At 40.0% G+C, this 23,105-nt stretch overlaps 1 protein-coding gene across 1 annotated transcript in view; it reads left to right on the top strand.

Annotated features, from left to right (window-relative positions):
* LOC127659536 (gamma-aminobutyric acid receptor subunit alpha-2-like) overlaps positions 1–23,105 on the top strand; it is a 162,827-nt gene that overhangs the window by 42,299 nt on the left and 97,423 nt on the right. The gene's annotated exons all lie outside the window — the stretch shown is intronic.

Below are 23,105 nucleotides of genomic sequence, written 5' to 3'. Positions count from 1 at the left end.
GACAGCTCCATTTTTTACTGATTCCCAAAATACCACTTCTCAGTTCCTCTAGGATTTTGCAGGTCGTGTCTAGATGGGATTCCTCTTTCATACATTATGTATAGTCTAAGTATGTATAACAATGTTTTTCAGTTAACTATGTTTATCAAATGAACGACAGATAAAGTTAAAGATATGTTTAAGATGGCTTGCAAAATAAAGTCATGCTCATGAACTGCTTTTATTTCGAAACAATTTAAGCGTTAATTATACGGTATTAAGAAGATAGCAACATATGTGCCGCAGTGATGTACTTGAGGAATTGAGAATGTGTGGTGAGCGCTCCTCATTGCTGCAATTTCTGCAGTGTGCACTCTTTTCCAGAGGAATCCCATAGAAAAATGCAAACAAATGTGTCCCCTCTCAAGATATACATCCACTGAGGTGCGGATGCAGTCTTTGTTAATTAAAATATAAAGTTTCATATGGGTAGATTAGAACCCTTTAACCTCTTATGCAATGGTTGAATTCATTACCACTAGACCACCCAGTCCTTTTACTGGAGCTGATTGTTGTACTTTTCCACTGACTTACAATATCTCAAGACCAACAATAGCACACATAGAGATGAAGTTATCAAATTTCTTATGCAAAAATTTTATTTTAGAGCTTGAATTGATCATCAAGAATGACTTTTTATCAAAGCAGACCATTTAAAATAATATTTTACTAGCACTTATCGTTGCTGTGTGTCACATATTCCCTGTTGTCTTTTGTTTTTGTTCTTTTATGTTGAAATTCTTGTTTAGTTCCTGTTTCCTGTTAGTTTTTGTAGTCCTTTGTAGTTTCATTTTATGATTGGGTTTCCCCTGATTGTTTCCACAGGTGAAATCCCATCGCATTCCTTCATGTTTGACAGCGGCAAAACAAATGCTTGAAAAGCCTGAAGCAGTCACAACTTATCCAAATGCACAGCAGCTATTGCACCATCTCCATAGTAACAGTGCTCCATGTTGTGCATTCACTATCAAAATCCTTCTAAATTTTGGGACAGCAGACAGCAGACATATATCAGAGCTAGCATTTAATCTTCACCCTGCATGCTGCAAATGAGACACAAAAACCTGCATTTATATAAAGACTCCCTAACATTCACTTAAAATCACCATTAGATGTGTAATAAAATGTGATTAGCATTTGAAGTGCTATTAATACAGTATGCTGTGAATCTGAAAATGGAAATATATGCTGAACACTTGAATGCTGAAATAAAATGTTCATAAATGTTTTTACTGATATCAAAATTCCTATAATAGAGATATATTATATACAGAACATGGCGAGTTTCATTTTAAGTTTTTTTAAGTTTTATTTTTAAACCTTTTGGGAATTTAAATGTGTAAATAAATCCTCAAATATATGAACTTGTATTGTTCATATATGGCCATATATCAGATTTAAATATCAGACAATGTAATAATGGCAACAGGCCTAATTATTGAATCCATATTTGTGTTTTTAGCTTACAGATTTATTGTACATCTGTTTTAAACTTAGATAAGTTTTCTTGCATTCTCTGGAGCAGAACATTTTATTACAAAAGTAATTGGTGGGGGGGGGTTAACTGCATATTTGGTTATTATGCACTAAAATATTTACATACATTTGAATTGCATTTACAATGGTATTCACACAATTACAGAGGTATATAAGGATGATTTGTGTCTGGTGATGAGTTTTCATAGCAAAACAACCCCAAAAAAGCAGCAAATTGTATCACAAAATTTGAGAAAAGCCAAACTACCTAAATTATTTGGCCATTTCCTAACTGCACCATAATTTGATGACCAAACTTTCGTCGTGGCAATGTATCTTATTACGTTGTGACAACTGGAAAAATTACATTCTTGGATTTGTTGCCACTACATAAATTTGGAATGTGCCAGTCTGTCATGATGATGTTGTGGCAACTTTGAGGATCAGTAGTTGTTTATTGGTAACCAGTTGGTAATTTTTGGTTTTAATGATTATTCTATGGGTGGTGTTGGGCCTTATGTACACAGCAAGGAAAAAAAGGCAAGCCTACATACAGTCATAAAGCCTGACTGCAGCCTATAGGAGCACTTGTAGACTCACAGCCACAACAACGGTGCCAAATTCAAACAAAGGGAGTCCAAAACACACTACAGATCCCATAAAGCCTTGCTCACTTTACACCAATGTGTGAAATTCTAAAGGATCAAACTCTCAACTATTATTACGCATGACAGAACGCACCACCGACCATGACATCATCGAGAGTATACAACCCAGAAATTTTCTAGGCTTCCAGCGACAGTATGTGCCTCATCTAGATGCTACCAGGTGTAGCCTCATTGCCCAAGGAAGTAACGTCTGTACCTGAAATTTGGCCATATCAGAATCAGAATCAGCTTTATTGCCAAGTATGCTTACACATACAAGGAATTTGTCTTGGTCACAGGAGCTTCAAGTGCACAACAATACAAAAACAGCAGCAAGACATATATAATAAAAAAAAAATTAAAAAAAATCTTATACATATACATACATACACTCAGACACACACCTACATACATACCCACATACACACACGTAGTGCAAATCTAATACAAATCCGTTATATAAAGAACAAAAATACAGTATATTATGTACAGTGCAATGTATGTAATGGCAGAAGTGGATATGTTAGATAATATAAATAGACTTAAACTGTGTATTGCACATAATTATTGCTCAATAGGGGGGATTTAACTGTTTATGAGATGGATCGCCTGAGGGAAAAAACTGTTCCTGTGCCTGACGGTTCTGGTGCTCAGAGCTCTGAATTGTCAGCCATGGGCTAGGTGAGTTGGATCCAGAGGGATTTTTACAGCTTTTTTCCCTCACTCTGGAAGTGTATAGTTCTTGAAGGGGGGGCAGGGTGCAATCAATAATCCTCTCAGCAGTCCGAAAAGTCCTCTGTAGTCTTCTGATGTCTGATTTCGTAGCTGCACCAAACCAGTTATTGAAGTGCAGAGGACAGACTCAATGACTGCTGAGTAGAACTGTTTTAGCAGCACCTGTGGCAGGTTTAACTTCCTCAGCTGGCGAAGGAAGTACAACCTCTGCTGGGCCTTTTTCACAATGAGTCGATGTGTGTCTCCCACTTCAGGTCCTGTGAGATGGTAGTGCCCAGGAACCTGAATGACTCCACTGCTGCCACAGTGCTGTTTAGAATGGTGAGGGGGACAATGCTGGGGTGTTCCACCTAAAGTCCACAATCATCTCCAACGTTTTGAGCGTGTTCAGCTCCAGATTGTTATGATTGCACCAGTGAGCCAGCTGTTCAACCTCCTTTCTGTATGCAGACTCATAATCATCTCGGATGAGGCCAGTGACAGTGGTGTCATCTGCAAACTTCAGGAGCTTGACAGAAGGATCCTTGGTGGTGCAGTCATTGGTGTAGATGGAGAAGAGTAGTGAGGAGAGCACACATCCCTGGGGGGCACCAGTGCTGATGGTACAGGTGCTGGAAGTGAATTTTCCCTGTCTCACTAGCTGCTGCCTGTCCATCAGAAAGCTGGTAATCCACTGACAGATAGACATGGGAACAAGGAGTTGGTTTAACTTAGTCTGGAGAATATCTGGGATGATGGTGTTGAAAGTCAAGCTGAAGTCCACAAAAAAGATTCTTGTCTGTCCAGATGTTGCAGGACGTGATGCAATCCCATGTTGACTGCATAATCCACAGACCTGTTCGCTCGATAAGCAAATTGAAGGGGATCTAGAAAGGGTCCAGTGATGTCCCTCAGGTGGGCCAACACCAGTCTCTCAAATGACATCATGACCACAGACGTCAGGGCGACAGGTCTGTAGTCATTAAGTCCTGTGATTTTTGTTTTTTTAGGGACGGGGATAATAATTGAGCATTTGAAGCAGCATGGGACTTCACACTGCTCCATCTGTTGAAGATCTGAGTGATCTTCATGTATGGGGGCCAGTTGGTTAGCACCAGACGCCATCTGGGCCTGAAGCCTTCCTCACCTTTTGCTTCTGAAAGACATGGCACACATCATCTTCACAGATCTTGAGTGCAGGTTGAGGAGCAGAAGGAGGGAGGAGGGTGGTTGCAGGAGGTGTTAATGTTTGTGTGAAGTTCAGGTCCATCAGGTCCATCATATGATCTCCATCTCACTGGACGAGTTCAGATTTCTCTGTGTTCCACCGACCATGCTAATGGATCAGAAGGAGACCGCCGAGCAATCCACATCTCACCCATATATATGCAGAAGTGAAGAAAGAAGATTTCTCTTCCCTCTTCAACCGAGTCGACTTCGATGTTTTCTCCGCCGACCCGCTGAGAATCCGCTGCCTTACCGCCCACCAACAGAGCGTGGAAACGGCCTCCTGTCATCACCCGAGCTTCAAGGAACCGAGCTGGAGTCAAACGACGGACAAACACACATTCTACCTGTATCCTCACGTGACTCAAGTAAGAGGTTTACGTCTGGGCAGAGATAGATTATTATAGTGTGTTATTCTTGTGTATCAAGGTTATCACTTGAAAAGTTTGCAAACAGCTGAGTACGATCATTGCTACTAATAATACTCAAGGTATTACTGAACGTATTGTTACCACGAATGAGATTTGCTGTGTTGTTGTCCAACTTCGTTGGACTGTTTGTGCAGTTTCCACCATCGCGTGTGAGACTGGCACACTGAGTTTATCCATTAAAGAGCCAACGACCATGGCGGACAGATTATGTGCCATTAACCGTGTCTCTGAGTGATAAACTAACAGTTGCCTTCTCTCCCACGATCGCTAAAACCAGCTTCGGTGCTGTCAATCTGTTCTCACTCTCTCTCTCGAATTAACCGCACAAAGACATGACCCCTCACAAACATACCCCCACACACATTTGGTGAGTAGATAACTTTGCAATAAAGCTAAGCTTTGTCCCCAAGTTATTGTACCAGTGAAGACACACGTTAAACAGGCAGATGCCATTTACCAGTCTCTCCGCCCACATTCACATTATGTACTCATGAGAGCCATGTCTGCCATTTTGTGCACTCCATCCCTTACACACACACACACACACATATACACACACACACACACACACACATACACACACACACACACACACATACCTTCCTCTCATGTATTATAGGCTTATTTGTTCCATATCTAATAATGTTACTTTTTAGTTGGAAGTCGGAAGTTTAGTGACTGCATTGTATTGATAATTTATTGATATTACTGCATTAATAAAAGTTTTTAAACTTTATAGAGAAGTGTTTTTTATTGTTCTGCATGCACCTGTGTCAAGGGCTGGGATGGGATGTCAGTGCTCGATTTCAAGGATTCATTGTTTTCCTTTTGAATGGGTTCTAAGGATGTTGACTTTCCTAAGAGAACAATCCTACAGTGAGACTGCTATACTGTCTGGTTATTAGTCCCTGATTCCAGGGTGGTGCCCCGGTGATATTAATCTTTATTAATATTCTATTAAATTTGATAATTGATGGTTATCTTTGATGATTATTGATTTAAAGGATTAAAAACTAATGTTGATTCTAATTAAATAAAAAACTGTAGTACCTTCAAATCTTTAATAAAACACAAACTTTGCCTTTCATTCCCCAAAATTCTCTTTACATTCAATACAACTTACTTTAGCCTTCTGTTCGAGCAGAGCTTATCCCCTCTTTATATTAAGTTGAATATCTCTTTAATGATTACTTTCTCCCTTTCCTTACTCTCTCAGGAGAATTAACTTCTATTTATTTTTATATTCAAAGATTTCAGCATCATTTAACAATAAGATTTTTCAGTTATTATTCTCTTATACTGCCTTACAAAACAAAAAGGCAGTAACCGCATTTTTGGTCAAAAATGAGTTATTATCATTTTCATGACATTCAAGGCATCCTTTGTTATGTGACGAAACATCTTATCTCAAATGTGTGTTGTTTTGGAGAAAAATGGTAGTCGTTTGTACAGTAACTGCAAAAAGCCCTAGTGAAACAAAGCATGAGTACAGTAACATCCATTCTGCACTCTGCGTAGTTACTGCCTTTTTGATTTGTAGGGCAGTATACTTATCAGCATTTCCTGACAAATTATTCAGTTAAATACCAGAACCAAAATTCACAGTGCAGAAACTGTGTGCCTCTAAAGTGATACTTTCATGGGTTAACTATTGCAAATAGAAATATTAGTAATAGAATAAGACACTCAGTCCTTCTTTGTAGCACCCACTAACCTTTTGTTTTCGTTTTTTTGTTTTTTTTAAGTGAGGTTAATCTCTGGAAAATCTGGGGGAGTAACCAATCCAATAGGTAACTCTTACTTTGCCATAAGTTTGTAATATTTGCTCTTCAAATCAATAAATCAGTGGATAGATGCTGGATTTAAATTTAGACCCTCAGAACAATTTAGACTTGGGTATTGAACCCCTGGATGGCGGAAACCCAATTAGTCATATTTGGCTGAAATCAACTCATCCAGAGAAATTTAAATCCAAATTAGAAATGGCAAATCAGTAATGATTACCAGCAGTCATGAGAGCGGGAGGACCAATTGGATGAAGGTCCACATCATTTTCAGTCTTCTTTTTCTCCGGATTTCCTCCAGCAGTATTAAGAGCTTCAATAAATCATCTTTCACAGCTATCTGCAATGTGAGAGACTGGTTCCAGAATGAGTTACACATAACGAGGACAAAAGAAAGGGTAAAACATAGTTATTATCAAAGACACACACAGAATATTAAGTTATTTACAATTATTGTTGAGGAAGTTACAATGTTGAATTTAATGTTAACCTGCTAGCAATGACCAATTTTTCCTTAGCATTATCAATATTTGTTTACAATCAAATACAGTAAAGGTATTTCTTCATTCTTAAAATCAGAACTTCTTGCATGAATAACATTTTCCATTTTATGTTCTTCCAAAATAAAAAAAAAAAATTATTTTAAAAAAGTATTTGAAAATCAGACAAAAGGAGCAACAGGACACCAGTCATTTAATCAAGTGATTTTGGAATGCTTTGGTACAGGCACATGGAATGCTCTCCGATGCAGCACCAAATTCATCATCCAAATCGGGGGGCTAAAGGGAGTAAACAGACGAGCTCTCACCTCAAGCTCGGACGGAAGTCAACAAGCGTGCTGGAGGGGTGGGTGGTTCGTGGGGATCTACCCGGCGAAACCGAGCATGCTGCCATCCCCAAATCGCCTCCATCGGCAGCCGGGTCCTCCTCAATCCCGTGGGAAGAATGAGCGATGCGGGGGGCGGCTGGAGCTATGTATTGCTCTTTTAGAGAAAATAAACTCTTTTATAAATATTCTCTTTTAGCAGCACTGTCCAAGCACCCAGGGGCAAAGAGAAGGAGAAAGCCGCTGATATGTGCCGTAGATCCAACAGCATACTGTACGCTCTGCAGAGGTGAGTGGAACAGTAAGTGATCTCAGCTCTCTGATCACACAACCACTCGGCTCCAAAGAAGAAATCTGAATGAACAGATGCATGCTTCCCTCCCTTTATACCCGTATGTCCGGAGGAGGGACATGCAAATTCTGTCTGCCAAATGCTCATTGGCCTTTTCTCAGAGGTAACCGAGGTCTTCAAGAAAGTCCCCTAGGCTGAGTCTGGAATCTCCACAGACATCCAAGTTTCTGTTAGGCAGATAATGCAGCAGTCCCTCGTCTCTCCAGGGACTGAACATTTGCCAGTAGAATTCTGGGTAGCAGGGGTCATTTGCCCATGTCTTAGTCTGATGAGAACGCTGGCTCTCCTTCAACTTTTCGCAGCCGGGCTGCCCAGAGAAAGGGCTCAGTTGACGTGTTTGTAAACAGCAGGTCGGCATTGAGGAATTTAAAGTCTCATTTTCGTGTGCTATTGCAGAACCAATGTCCAAAGTGTTTGTATCTCGTAGACAATAAGGCAGACAACATCCAAGACAAAAAACTAGACAAATCAAACAAATAATTGCAGCATTGAGTCGGAGCTCGCAACACAGCAGCCATACTCTGCGCCATCTTGAGCCTACACACTGGCTTTAATCAGACTTATTTAAACGGCTTTTGATGTCAAATTGTAAATAGCATGTTTACAGTATTTGCTCAAATTGGATTAGTCGGTAAAAACCCAGCTAAAGGTGTTTATTTAGTGTCGCCTTTTGTGCAACATAATTTGTGTGAGCTATAATAGTGTTGTGCAATACAATTGTGTGAACACCCCCTAAGAAACACATCTGATGAATGCAAATTATTGAAGGCTCCCTTAAGACTGACTAGGCAACTGATCGCTCAATTATTTATCAACGATGCATGGCTGCTCTTCTCAAGAAATAGTTTTATTACAGTGCATCTTGAATCATACATCGCATTTACCATGTATACATCTTTTCCTGCTTTCAAATGTTTGCATATTGAACCTGTCTCGCAGGAGGCAGAGCAGTTCACAGAGGTATGCCTGACTCTTTGATATATATATTTTTTCATTTTCAAAGACAAATTGTTCCATTTCTCTGCCTCTTCACATTCACCTAAGCTTATATTCCTCCTCTATGCACCACATCCCCCTCTCTCTCTCTCTTTTTCTTTTACAAGTGCTCTGACAGTTGACTGACAATTTTTTTTTTATGCTTTTGAAAAAGATTCCCTGGCAGTCTAGTGGCAGATAGTGCTTTCTCATGCCACATGTAAAATTTTGCACTATTAATTATAGAAAAGAACTCATTCTGCCTCACAGAATCAAGTTGTTCTCTGTATTACGCTTTCATTATAAATAATACATACAAATACACACACATACTTAGGTCTTCAACCTTTTTCAAGCCAAGGACATACACCTCAAGAAATGCAAGTTAATCATTCCTTCAGAATAATCTGATAGATTAGAGAAATAAATAATTTATGTCTGTAATTCCAAAAATGTCTATGCTTAGCTACAGAAATGTACTGTAATAAATGCTAAAGGTTGTTTAGCCCTGGTTACGGTTGTGAAGTCACATTGTTATCGCCAAGAGCTGTTAGTGAAGCCTGTGGATTTAGCTTTCTCTTCTGTGGGTTTAAAATGAAGGCCTGTCTCCCTCTGTGTTTTAATGCCCTGTGGCCATGCTAACCCTCATCATTAGAGCTGACACTGTTGAGAGCGGAGCTGCACTCAAGTAAACATCCGAGTGAAAGGACTCTGAGTAATGAGCTGAGGTGGTTGGGAAGGTGTGGCTGTCGAGTGTTAGCTTGTTTGCGGTCAGGATGACACCAGTCTGAGAGGGTTTATCAGAACATCTGAAAGAACACAATTCTAAAATTAGGGGTGAGACAAATAGCATTCACAGCATGGGAAGGATTCTACAGAGCAATGCCAATTGAACAATACAGTTGTCCCTAATTTTGCCAGAAAGCTTTGGAAAACTGAAAATTAAAAGACATGGAATCAAGACATGAACATGACACATTATACAAATGTCCACTGTATGGCACTGAAAACAAGTGCAATTTTCTCCAAAACAAATCTTTCTACCCTAAACATTAAACTAAACCTAAAAGATACTATCTAAAAACCAAATGAGAGATGAAGATTGCAATTTCTGAAGCAACCACATAATGTTGTGCTGCTTCTATGACACAATTGTTTCGATTTTCGTGTTCTCGTACCCCTGTCTTTTGCTTCACAAGTGCAATGCTCTAACAGTTGAGCTACCAAGCAATTTTAAATGATCAAGCTTGCAAATGTAGTTTGTTATGTAATGCAAACAATAAAAAGTATCACCTTAAAAGCCATGTGCTGTAGTAAAAGGGTTTTGATTTTGAAAAGATGGAAGATGTGTGAGGAACAGAGCAAAAAGTAAGTGCATCTGATCTGCTAATCTGTGAATTCTGTGAAGTGAATAAATGTCATTGTTATTGTAGAGCCTCTAATGTTCATATCACCAGGAAACTGGTGTGGTGCAAAAACGTTAGGTATAGTAAATTAATTCAATTAAATCAATGTAGGATTACAATGCTTTTTTGAAGTACAGCCCAGGTTTGTTTCTTTTTTACTTTCTCAATATGCAAGTGTCTTACTAAGTAACCTATCAACTTGGTCTCAGATTTTTCCCTAACATTTTTTCAGAGATATAAAAATAGACACAAACGAGACAATTGATGACATATTGACAGTAAAGGTAAAGAGCTAAAAAAAAGTGTGGATTGCATATGTGAAGTTCATTACTCTTTTTTTAATGTAATAGATTATTTCTCCCCTTTTCTCTCCAATTTGAAATTCCCAGTGTGCTCTAAATCTCGTGGTGGCATAGTGACTCGCCTCAATCCGGGTGATGGAGTGCTTTATTTTATTTATTTATTTTTTGATCCCCTGTTCTCCCCAATTTAGAATGCCCACTACTTAGTAGGTCCTCATGATGGCACGGTTAATCACTTCAATCCGGGTGATGGAGGAAAAGTCTCAGTTGCCACCACTTCTGAGACCGTCACTCCATGCATCTCATCACGTGGCTCGCTGTATATGACACCGTGGAGACTCTGCACGAAGAGGCTCCTGCTATTCTCCGCGATCCATGCACAACTTACCACGCATCCCATTGAGAGCGAGAACCACTAATCAGGACAATTTGGTTGCTTTGGAGACCTGCTGGAGTCACTCAGCACACCCTGGATTTGAACTTGCGGGGGTGGCAGTCAGCATCAATACTCACTGAGCTACCCAGGCCCCCAATATAATGGTTTATTAACATTTTCCAAACAAAGCCTTCCACAGTATAAAGTTAGAAATCCATCACCTATTCAAGGAACATCAAACATTTCCCAAGTCTAATTAGTAGGTTGATTTTTTTTATAAAATTAGTCCCCATATGTTGAGTATTAATTCATAATTCCATTAATTTAATATTTCTATATTCATAATTTTACTTTTAAAATATTCTTCTCCTAACATTATTTATGCATTTGCAACTGCTGCATTTATTCCTGCTCTGTTAAAATATACCTAATTTCCACTTCAGATGCAGCTTTTGTGCCACCTTTGCTGTGTTTAAATTTTTGCACATTCCGGATCGCCTCACTCCCGGCCGACCTTTGCCTTTTTTAGCATACTTTTCAAGTTTAAATCTTTTTATTGAGTTTTCTGCAGACATATAGAAGGGATGCAACAATTACAAAGCAAGGCATATCGTCTGACAAACAAAGAAAAATAATAAACAAAACAAACCACCACAAGAACACAAATATGAGGAGGATGGCGCATCTGGCTAATAGAGTGGTAAAGGCAATGATGCGCTGTATTGTGGTGGGTATAATCTGAATTGGGAAGAGGCCAAACAAAGCAGTCAAAGAATTATAGACAATATTTGTATTGAAGACCTGTGAAAGAATTTTACAAATATTAGACCAATATTCTGTCAGCTTTTGGCATGTCCAGAACATACGTAAATGATCAGCCAGAGATTGCTTACATCTATTGCAGGCATCCTTTCTATTGGGAAATATTTTTGCCAGTAAAGCAGAAGTGGGCCCTGTGGAGCACTTTACATTGCATTAGTGCGTGTCTAGCACAGATGGATGAGTAGTGTACTAAACTAAGAATGTCCTTCCACTGGCTGTCAGAGATGTCAATGCCCATGTTCTGTTTCCAGGAATTTTTGAGGGAGTCCATAGGGGATGTGGTTAGGATGCTCATTTTACCATAAATAATATATATCAGCCGTCTTTGACCAGGGTTAAGAGTGAGGAACTGATAAATTACTGATTCAGGGGGCGATCGGGAAAATAGGGAAACACCTTTTGAACAAAATGCCTCACTTGGAAAAATTTAAAAAGATGACTGTTAGACAAGTACATTATAACTGACAAAAAACCCTGTCCTCATATAAGTCATTAAGTGCACAAAGACCTTTAGTTGGCCAGCTAAGAAAGGCATGGTCTGAGAGGGACAAGTGGATATTTAAATATGACTTGAAACATCCATGAAACAACATTACTTCAACAATACTCGACAAAGGACAATGGCAAACATGAGGGCTTAAATACATGACATGGGGGAACATAAACCACTGAACAAACAGAACTCTAAACAAGATAATTAAACAATAAACCAATGAAACCAAGACACATGAACATGGAGGGAAAACAGGACATCGCATGACTATGAATCAGGAACTTAACTTTTCAAAATAAAAGACATGGAAAACAGGAACCAGCAGAATATACATGACAATATGCAGATGTTGTCTGTCTTTTTTCTTTCGGATTCAGAAAGATCTTTGCCCATCTTGTTTGAACTTATTAAGGAGTTTAGTAAGCTGTCGGTATACACCGTTAACTGGCAGAAAAGGAAATTTGTGCTGCTGCGTGATACCTTATATTCTGAATTTCTCAATACTTTGCCCTTTAAAGTCATAGACAAAATAAAATATACTATAAAAGCTTGTATAAGTTGAATTACAGAGTTAACATTGAAAAAACTGAAGCGTGATGTAGAGACTTGGCAAGTGCTTCCTCTACCACTTATCGGCTGTGTCAATGCAATTAAAATTATTATGTTACCCAGATTCCTTTACTTTTTTCAAAATGCCCATATTTTTTGTACTTTTAAAAAAAAAAATTTTTCCAGACACTCAATTCAATTATAATGACTTATTTGTGGCTATAAGGTGGACCGCATAAACAAAGCACACATCTGTAAAGCAAGAAATGGAGACTTGCTTGAAGCCAAATCTTAATAGTGCTGGTGACTACTGGATTGCTCGAGATTTTGTGGACCTCAGTGGGGAGCTGAGTGTAGAGAACATGCGGAAGATGATATCTCGGTATGAACCCAGGGTGGGCAAAGGTCAGAATCTTTATAGCTGACACAATAAAGCAATTTATTAATGTCACATGCCTATAAGTAGTATTGAAAATTTGGAAGCACTAGACCCCCTTCAGATTTGGGAAGCTGGAGAACTGATCTCCTGATATGAGCTGGCTTGTTGTTCCAAATGAACCCACTCAATTACTGATCAAAACTAGTAAAAAAATATTTATTAATACAGATTGGAATGTGCTGGAACTGATATAAGAATTTCATTAGAATAACAATTTTGATAAGATTCACATGACCTGCTATAGAAAGTGAAGGGAAATCCACCTAGCATATTTAATTTAGATTTGTCCAGTAGTGGCTGAAAGTTCTTAAGGAACAGATCTTTAAAGGAGCTAGAGATGAATATCCCCAAATATTTGAACCCATCTGGGTCTATCTTGCAGAATGGGGAAATGCTTTTGCCAATTGGTTTACAAAAAATAATATATTTTTTTTAAGATTTAACTTAAGCGGCCAAACTGGTCAAGAATAGACAATATGGGGGGGAGGGAGACTATGGGATCGGAGAGGTATTATAAAAGATTGTCAACATAGAGAGATAGTTTATGTACCAAGCCATGATGGGTGATGCCTTTGAACCCATCGTGGCTATGTTGCCAAATGGCTGGTAGCTCAATAGCTATATTGAATAGCAATGGAGAAAGTGGGCAGCCCTGACATGTCCAACGTTGAAGCAGATAAGGTGGTGAGTGAATTACGTTGCTATGCACAGACACAAATGGGAATTCATACAGAAGTGTAAGCCAGGAAGTACATTTATAGTCAAACCCAAATTTTCCTAACGTAAAGAACAGATAGCCTCACTCCACTCTGTCGAAGACTTTCTCCGCATCCATTGCTACTATGACTTCAGCTGTGTTGGGAGAAGGAGAGAAAATAATACTAAATAATCCCAGAGGATTGAAAAAGGATTGTCTCCCCAATGTAAAGCTTGTTAGATCCGACGAAATCATGGAAGGCATTACACACTGAAGGCGGAAAGATAGGATTTTAGCTAGTATCTTAAAGTCTACATTTAGGAGAGAAATTGGCCTATAATTTCTACAAAAGGTAGGATCTCAATCTTTCTTCAGAAGCAGAGTGATAGACGCTATGTAAAAAGTCCCAGGTAATCGGCCTTTGTGAAAGGTGAGTATACTTTTCTAACTGCGAATGAATAGGAACGCGTTAGACGCGTGGGAACTACAACTGCTTTGTGACACTCTTTAATAAAGTCAATTGCCAGCACATGCGCAGATGACACACAAGCCACGAGGCTGTGCTGATGACGCATTTTTGCGTCACACATACTGTTCGTGGAGAGATCCACAAAGTGCAAACCCGAAGTATACTTTGGCCTTAATGATGGCTTTAGTCCCCATAGGTTTATTATTCATTGCAATGGGCATTAAATCTTTTCAACTCGCATCCTCAACAATATTAATTTGTCTGTAGACTTTGACTATCTGCTTTCCTACAGCAATCGTGAATCTGCGCTCATGATTCGTGTCAGAGCGTCAACGCCAGCGCCCAGTGCCACTCTGAACTCCACGGGAAAGTCAGAGTGATAGTTAAGACTTGGCGTGCTTTTGTGGTAATTAAAATGCCCTTACATAGGCTGAAAATACTTCTATCACAAGTCCCATCTAAGCTTGTTTTGTACATCGAATAGTGCTCTGTATCATTTTATCAATGACAGTGAAGTGCTGTTGTGGTCTGTCACTTTAATGACTCTGTGCAGACACATTACAAAGGTTCCGCCCTTCCAACAAGTGTTTATGCTGATTTATTCTGTATTAGCTCTAATATATACACCGATCAGCCACAACATTAAAACCATCTGCCTAATATTGTGTAGGAACCCCTTGAGCCGCCAAAACAGTGCCAACCCGCATCTCAGAATAGCATTCTGAGATGCTATTTGTCTCACCACAAGTGTACAGAGCGGTTATCTGAGTTACCGTCCGTTTGAACCAGTCTGGCCATTCTCTGTTGACCTCTCTTCTCTCATCAACAAGGTATTTCCATCTGCAAAACTGCCCTTAATAAATCATGCAGATATGGGTCAGGAGCTTCAGTTAAATAATTGGTAAAAATGTGATCTCAGTGATTTGGAGTGTGGCATGATTGTTGGTGGCAGATGGTCATTTGTAATCACCTCAAAAAATTATGGAATGCTCAGTAACTATTGATCCAATGCATTTAACATTCTGTCTTTTATCATAATTTATAAATTTCTGTTACCACTAAAACATTTTTAAAAATGAGCCAGGAATATTTGGTTGAGTTGTCACTAAATTACACTTTTTCTCAAGAGAACAATCAAAGAAGCAGGAGACTTTAGCAAACGTTTCAATTAGATCTCAGTTTAATCTTATTGCTGTCTAGGAGAAACTACTGAGATATCAAAGTAGTCTAATTTTTGCTTTCTTTTGGGCACCATATCCATGGTTGCAACAGATCTCCAAAGAAAATGTCTCTCATCAAGAACAAAAAATCTCTCTCTCTCTCTCTCTCTCTCTCTCTCTCTCTCTCTCTCTCTCTCTCTCTCTCTAATACAAATTCAAATTGCTTAATTGGCATGACATGCATATGGTAAGTACATATTGCCAAATCATTAAAAAAAAATGAATACAGTAAAATGGACATGCACAATAAGGACAAAACAATACTAGACAAGAAACAACTAAGGAAACAAAGACATGTAATTGTGCTCGATCTATAGATTAGATTAGATTAGATTCAATTTTATTGTCATTGTGCAAAATACAATTACAGAGCCAATGACATGCAGTTAGCATTTAACCAGAAGTGCAAATAGCAATATGTATATATAAAATATATATATATATATATATATATATATATATATATATATATATATATATATATATATATGAGTATGGATTTTTTGAGTGGAAAGTTATGATGTAGAGAAGCAGAGCCAAGCTCAATGCAAATGTATATAATACAGTACAAGGTGCAAATGATGAAGCATAAACTGAAGGTGCATTGTACAGAAAGAGTTATAAATATGTAAATTTGTAAGTATATATATATGGCCGGTGACCATAAAAGTGCAAGCGGCATTAGGAGGTAGAAGTTATGTGCAAGAAATGTGCAAGGGAATATGCGGAAAAATATATATATAAGTTAATAAAAAAAATACAAATATGTATTTCCGGTGGGATGTAGTGTTCAGCACCTGAGCTTAGAGTTCAGTAGGCAGACAGCTGAGGGAAAGAAACTGTTCCTGAGTCTGCTTGTGCGACAGCGAAGACTCCTGTAGCGTCTCTCAGACTGTGGTTGGGGTGAGAGGTGTCTTTGATAATGCTTCTCACCCTCCTTAGGCAGTGTTTATTGTGAATATCTTTGATGGAGGGTAGCTGGACACTAGTGATGTATCGGGCAGTTTTCACCACCCGCTGGAGTGCCTTCTGATCTGAGACAGTGCAGTTGCCATACCACACTGTGATGCAGTTTGTTAAGAGACTTTCAATAGTACAGCGGTAAAAGTTCAGCAGGATGTGGGGGACAGGTGAGCTTTCCTTAGCTTCCTAAGGAGTTTTTTTTTTTTTTTTTTTTTTTATCAGAGTGGAGGTGTTGTAGGTCCAGGAAAGATCCTCAGAGATATGCACACCCAGGAACTTGAAGCTCGTCACAGGCTCCACTTCGTCCCCATCAATGTAGATGGGAGTGTGTGTGTGTCCTTTCCTAGTCCGCCAGTAGTCCACAATCAGTTCCTTGGTCTTCTGGGTGTTGAGTGTGAGATTTTTGTTGGCACACCACATTACCAGGTGCTGTACCTCTTCCCTGTAGGCCGTTTCATCGTTGCCACTGATCAGGCCTACCACCGTGGTGTCATCTGCAAACTTGATTATGGAGTTGGAGCCATACTCAGGTATTCAGTCGAGGCATTTCCTGTCAGACTGGCTGAGTTACTTGAGTCCGGGGACCAGAGTAGCAGATGGAGGTCTGATTTTGTATCCACTGTGGTGTTTGTGCAGCGACGTTTGATGTCCAATAGTGTGTGTGATGGCTGAATGAAGTTAGTGCAGAGTTGTGACGAACAACTGAGATGAAAATAACTAGGTAAATAATAACTAATTTGCAAAAAATGTGTTAAAATGTGGTGAACAGGCTGCCATTACTTATCAACTCATATACTGTAGAGTACATTTACATTTTACTGTACAGTAAAATGTAAAAAATAACAGTAGCTAAACTAAACTGCTGAAACAGGTGCTGGATGTGTGTTCATTTCGTAGCTTGTGCATTTGTAATTTGATAGGTGATAGGTCACAAAGGGTGAAGTGGGTCCTTCACCAAGTAAGATTTTCAGCTTGTCATTTTCACTGAGGAAATGAAACTCAGGGATAAGTTGTTGTAATTTCATATTTCACGAGTTCGCCTGCCCATATAATCTTTAGTGATAAAGGGTAAATGTATGTGGCTTGCTGTCCACAAAGGAGGGGCTCGAGGAAGAGGCTCGACTCGAGCTCTAAATTTACCCCCTCTACAGGACTAATTTATATATAGAGGAAACTATGGGCAGGAACTCTTAGAAGATTGAGGAAGGAGATGGGGAGGTGGAGGGATGCCAGAAAGACTGTCACTAGAGTGAGGTAAGCGGCAATTTATATTTTAGTTTTAATGACTCCATTTCACTAGTTCAGCTGCCTATATAATCTTTGAGTTCTAAAGGGCATATAAAGGGTATGTGGCTTGCTGTCCACAAAGAAGGGGAATCAGTGGTTCGATGCTCAGGAAGGAAAACAATTTGAGATTTGCTAATGATATTATGTTCTTTAATGAAAGATGAAAGTTGTGAGTTGATAATGGAACAGTATATTTTTCCTAAGTTACTGGTTACACAGATTCCCCTGTAGTTATTGGGACCTGTTTTGTCTCCACTTTTAAAGATTGGGGAGATAAGCCCTTTACTCCACACATCAGGGAAATCACCCAACATCAAAATAATTAATGAGTTTCAGCAATGCATTCTGTAATACAGGAGAGCAATTTTTTAGCATATCATTTCTGATGTTGTCAGTAGGATTTATTGGTATTAAGGGATTTTAGTTTTTCAATTAGTTCTGGATGGGTTATTGGATAATCTAGTGATTTTTGGGTTGTTTTCATGCATGAATCAAGAGTATTTAACTTTTCAATGATTTTTGTTAGATTAGGGTCTTTAAATGAGCCTGCAACCAATGTGTTACGTCTCACACTGCATTCGAACGGGATAGCCCACACTGCAATTTGAACGGGGTCTTTAAAGAGGTTTTCAAAAGAATATTTACACATTTTGCCATCTTGTATGGCGAGTTCTTCTGGTATTCTAGAGCCTAAGCCATTCCATATGCTCCAGAATTGACTCTGGTCTATTGTGTTTGCAATGTTCGTTAAGGTCTGGTTGTAGTATTCCTGGGTTTTTTTTCTCAGTGTTTTTTTGTATTGTTTAAGAAGTTTTTAGCGTTCTAAATGTAACTCCTTGTTGTCTGGATGTTTGTGATTTTGGTTTGAAATAAATCTTAGTTCTTGCCTAATTGATTTACAATCATGGTGAGACCATTTCTCAAGAGGTTTTTGCTTAGTGCCTCTTTTGTACTCATTTGATTTTGTTTCTCTGAAATTTTCTTTTCTTATTTTCCAAAATGTCATAAATGTGTTTGAAAGCCAAATCAGCTCCTTCTTGATTGTAAGCATATGTTGAGTTATTACATTTTCTGATAGAACTGACTATTTCATTTGAATTTAATGCTTAATATATGCATCAGCAGTACTATGAGTCCATCTGTATGATTTAAGTTTATAAAGATCAGATGGCTTTTAATTTGGGGCTGCTTTAATCTTTAATGGAGTGGAACTTCAATGTAAGACCATCTCTCTGCTTGTCTGTGAGGCCATCATGGTTGGTCTGTAGAGCTTTGTGATGGTTTTGAGTGAGAAGAAGGGCCAGATGAGTCTGAAGACTACATTCTTCCATTATGTCTTTTGGTTCCTTTAAAGTCAGTTGACCATCCAAGAGCAACATCTTTAATAGCTTTGGCAAATATATTGTTGCCATCCTGATTCAGGTGCTGGCCATCATACAGGTGCCATAGTCCATCATACTTCTATAAGGCTAAGTGTACATTGGGCAGGCAGATGCAGGTATGACGTATCTCCTCATTGATATCATCTATCAAATGTGGAGGGATGTCCAGCTGAGGGAGCAGGGTGGAGATCAGCACACGTGTTGAGGGGAATGTCATCATAATCATCATACATTTTATTTATAAACCACAATTTAAAAACAACAACAGTTGACCGATGTGCTGTACAATATGTTTGCAAGAACTTTTTAATACAATAAAACACAATAATATAAACCCAAAGACATAAAATAACAAACAACAGAGAACATCTCAAGTTGTAGTCTAGAAAGAAAAGATGCGTTTTTAACTTTAAAAATATGTAGTGTTGGAGCAGTTCTGATAGAAGTTCCCAACTTAGGAATAGTTAATAAACTCTGGTTGGCGGACCTAAGAGCTCTTCCTGGACAGTGTTCAAACAAAAGGTTTGAGAGGTAGGAAGGGATTTAAATATAAGCAAGAGAACAGACAGGAAGACAATGTAAAGACACTAAAACAGGAGTAATATGTTCACCTATACAGACACCCGTTAAAAGTCTCGCAGCTGCATTTTGAACCATCTGTAATCTAGATATGGAAGAATTGTTATTTCCAAATATAGGGAATTACAATAGTCTGTTCTAGAGGTGATAAAAGCATGTATCACTGTTTCGAAGTGCTTGATGGACAGAAAGGACTTGACTATAGTCAGTACTCTTGGTTGATAAAAACTGGAATTTACAGGAATTCATTTGCTTGTCAAATTTAAGGACACTATCAAAAAAGACTGCCACATTTTTCAAACAAGTTTTAAGTGAAGAGGGTAATGTCTGTGTCTGTGAATGTCTTTGAAATGGCTTTCATTGCCATTTCATACATGGCATTGGCTGTATCTTTCTTTTAAGCTGTGAAGATTATTTGTGCCTGTATGAATGATAGCACACGTAGGGTTACCAAGTTCATCTGTATTCAACAGTTCAAGAGCACATCCTGTGTTTTGACAATGGCTTGCTAGTACTCTCTGTCTTGGGAAGAGCTTCTTTGAAGGTGAGGAGCTGTATAATATTGAATCATGATGTAGTTAATTAGCTTCTGCAGTGTTGTTGGGAGGTTCACTTTTCTTTTCTTGATGTTGTAAACAGGCTGTGCTTTGTTCTTCCAACTTTTCTTTCAACTCATGAATGATTCTCTCCGTGCTTCTTTCTCTCTCTATTGAGTCCTTTTTTATTTGAGCTCATAATTTCCTGTTGTCTTTGTGCAGTTCTTTGATCTCGGCCTTGAGATCTTTGATGGTGAATTCTTAAGGGCGGGTAAGAATCAGCTGTTTGAGTTCTGTTACTTCTATTTTTAGAAGAGCCATTTTCTCTGGGAGACACTGGAGGTATGTTGATGTTCCTGTGGCCTGTTCTGAGATCAGCAGCTCATCAAATGGAACAGAAGATACACTGACTGGAGAGTAGGCCATCAGTTAATTCTCCTCTTTGTCTGTGAATTGTGTTTCATTCTCAACTTTTTGTTTTAAATGCGGAAATTATGCTTCAAATTCTTCGAGGCTGGCTTCATTCCCTTGAATCAAAATCATTGCACTGTTGTACAGATGAATAGTTTGGGAGGTATAATCAGCAGTTTAAAAAATGCCGAACTGACAGCCTTTACAGATCCCCCTTTTCTTAGTGAAAGGGAAATGTTCACTGATAGTGTTCCACATTTTGCTCCTCACTGTATGAAATATGAGATTTGTCCTTTTGTTTTGAGATGTCAGGTCTGCATAGAGACACTATGGATTTTCATGGAGAAATGACATGTTTGAATGTTTGAAAGCCTTTTTCTTATCCCCTTTAATGTCGGCAGGGTAAGTGATCTCCATGGCAACCAATGAACACGTCTTCTGTTTGCTAGGAAAAATAAACTTATTATGGTAATGATAACTTGTATTTTCTGTTAATTAATGTTTTTTTCCATGTGTTTCCATACTGTTTTGAGTCAGTGGTGCATGTTGATCATGGCAATCGGGCCGCTGTGTGTTGTTTGAATTCAGCACTGGACAGCTCTACTCGCCCTGATGACCATTGACTGTTGAATCATAAATGCAATTTTTAAATGAAAAGACTGGACAATTTTGCATGGTTTCTTTACTTTACTTGTCTTTATATATTTATTGATATCTTAATCACAAGGTTTTATTTTTTTACCAACTGTAAATCAACCGCTCTGCTAAAACAATTAAAACGGTTTCTTCACCGTTTAAAGCGCATGCATACATACACATATCTTTTTCAGTGCCCCTACTATCAACATAAATTGTCACTGATGAGCAGCACATCTCAGAAGCTAAGTTAATACAGTTGAAGTTTATACAATTATTGCACTAAAATAACTCACAATCTTGTTTAAGTATTTGCACTTTCATAATTTTTATAATGAATTTGTGCTCTTTATTATCATGAATTAAAACACTGAAGTAATGATTGATGTATGCAATCATGAAATCAGGACCATCTACTCAAAATCTGAATGTTACGAATGCAGACGGAGGCAGACAAGGGATGAGGATCCAAACGCAGGTTTATTGACAAAGGACAAAAACAGACTTAACAAATGAAACTACCGCGATGGGCAACATGAAAACAAAACACGAAAACGCAGGAACTGGGAACACGGGAATACAGGAAGACAGGCATGGAAGCAAACATCAACATTAATCGAAACGGTGGGAACACGAACATCCAACAGCATTCAACGATCGACAAGGTAATGGAGGAACAGGCAGGGTTTAAATACACACAAGGGCAGGATGATTACAAACAATAAACAGGTGCGAACAATGACACAATGGAACATGGTGACGGTGACGCGGAACACGCGGAACAGACAACCAGGGATCGTGACATAACCCCCCCTCAAAGGATCGGATTCCAGACGATCCTAAATAAAACAAAACATACAAAAAAAAAAAACAGAATCGTCCAAGGAATGAGGGGGGGACTGGCAGACCACGGAGAGCACACGGGGACACCAGACAATCCAAGGGGGGACAAGAGGGCAGACAGGCAGACCAAGGCAGCACAGAGGGCAGACGGGCAGTCCAAGGGGGCACAAGGGGCAGACAGACAGTCCAAGGGGGCACAGAGGGCAGGCAGGAAGTCCAAGGGGCAGGGACAGGTTCAGGGGGCCTTGGAGGTGGCCGTAGAACAGGGGAGGCGGCCACAGGGCAGGGACAGGTTCAGGAGGCCTGGGAGGTGGCCATAGGGCAAGGACAGGTTCAGGAGGCCTGGGAGGCGGCCACAGGGCAAGGACAGGTTCAGGAGGCCTGGGAGGCGGCCACAGGGCAAGGACAGGTTCAGGAGGCCGAAGCGTGGTTGAAGAGCACATCCGTGATTTTCTCGCTATTGCGGGTGCCACCAACTTCCCAGACTCCTCCCTGGTGGTGTTTTTCCGGGCGAACCTGAACGGTGCGCTCAAGGAGCGGTTGCCACCGGCAACGCGCGGTGGGAGGCGGAGCCGTTGCAGGTGGAGCCGTGGGAGGAGGCGCTGTAGGAGGCTCTAGAGGCGGAGACCTGGAAAGCTCTGGAGGCGGAGCCGATGGAGGTGGCGCCGTATGAGGCTCTAGAGGCTGAGGTCTGGAAGGTTCTGGAGGAGGAGCTGAGGGAGGTGGTACCGTAGGAGGCTCTAGAGGCGGAGGCCTAGAGGGCTCGGGAGGTGGCGCCGAGGGAGGTGGCGCCGTAGGATGCTCTAGAGGTGAAGACCTGGAAGGCTCGGGAGGCGGAGCCGAGGGAGGTGGCACCGTAGGAGGCTCTAGAGGCGGAGCCCTGGAAGGCTCTGGAGGTGGAGCCGTAGGAGGCTCAGGCGGTGGAGTCGAGGGAGGTGGCGCCGTAGGAGGCTCTGGAGGTTGAGCCGTAGGAGGCTCAGGCGGTGGAGTCGAGGGAGGTGGCGCCGTAGGAGGCTCTAGAGGCGGAGAACTGGGAGGCTCTGGAGAAGGAGCCGCGGGAGGTGGCACCGTAGGAGGCTCTAGAAGCGAAGACCTGGAAGGCACTGGAGGCGGAGCTGTAGGAGCCTCTGGAGACAGAGCCGAGGGAGATGGCGCTGTAGGAGGCTCGAGAGGCTCAGGGTGCTCGGAAGGCGGAGCCCTAGGAGACTCGGGAGGCGGAGCCAT

The sequence above is a fragment of the Xyrauchen texanus genome, chromosome 19 (assembly GCF_025860055.1).
Source record: "Xyrauchen texanus isolate HMW12.3.18 chromosome 19, RBS_HiC_50CHRs, whole genome shotgun sequence".
Classification (NCBI taxonomy): domain Eukaryota; kingdom Metazoa; phylum Chordata; class Actinopteri; order Cypriniformes; family Catostomidae; genus Xyrauchen; species Xyrauchen texanus.
This window is presented reverse-complemented; position numbering and strand designations above follow the sequence as displayed.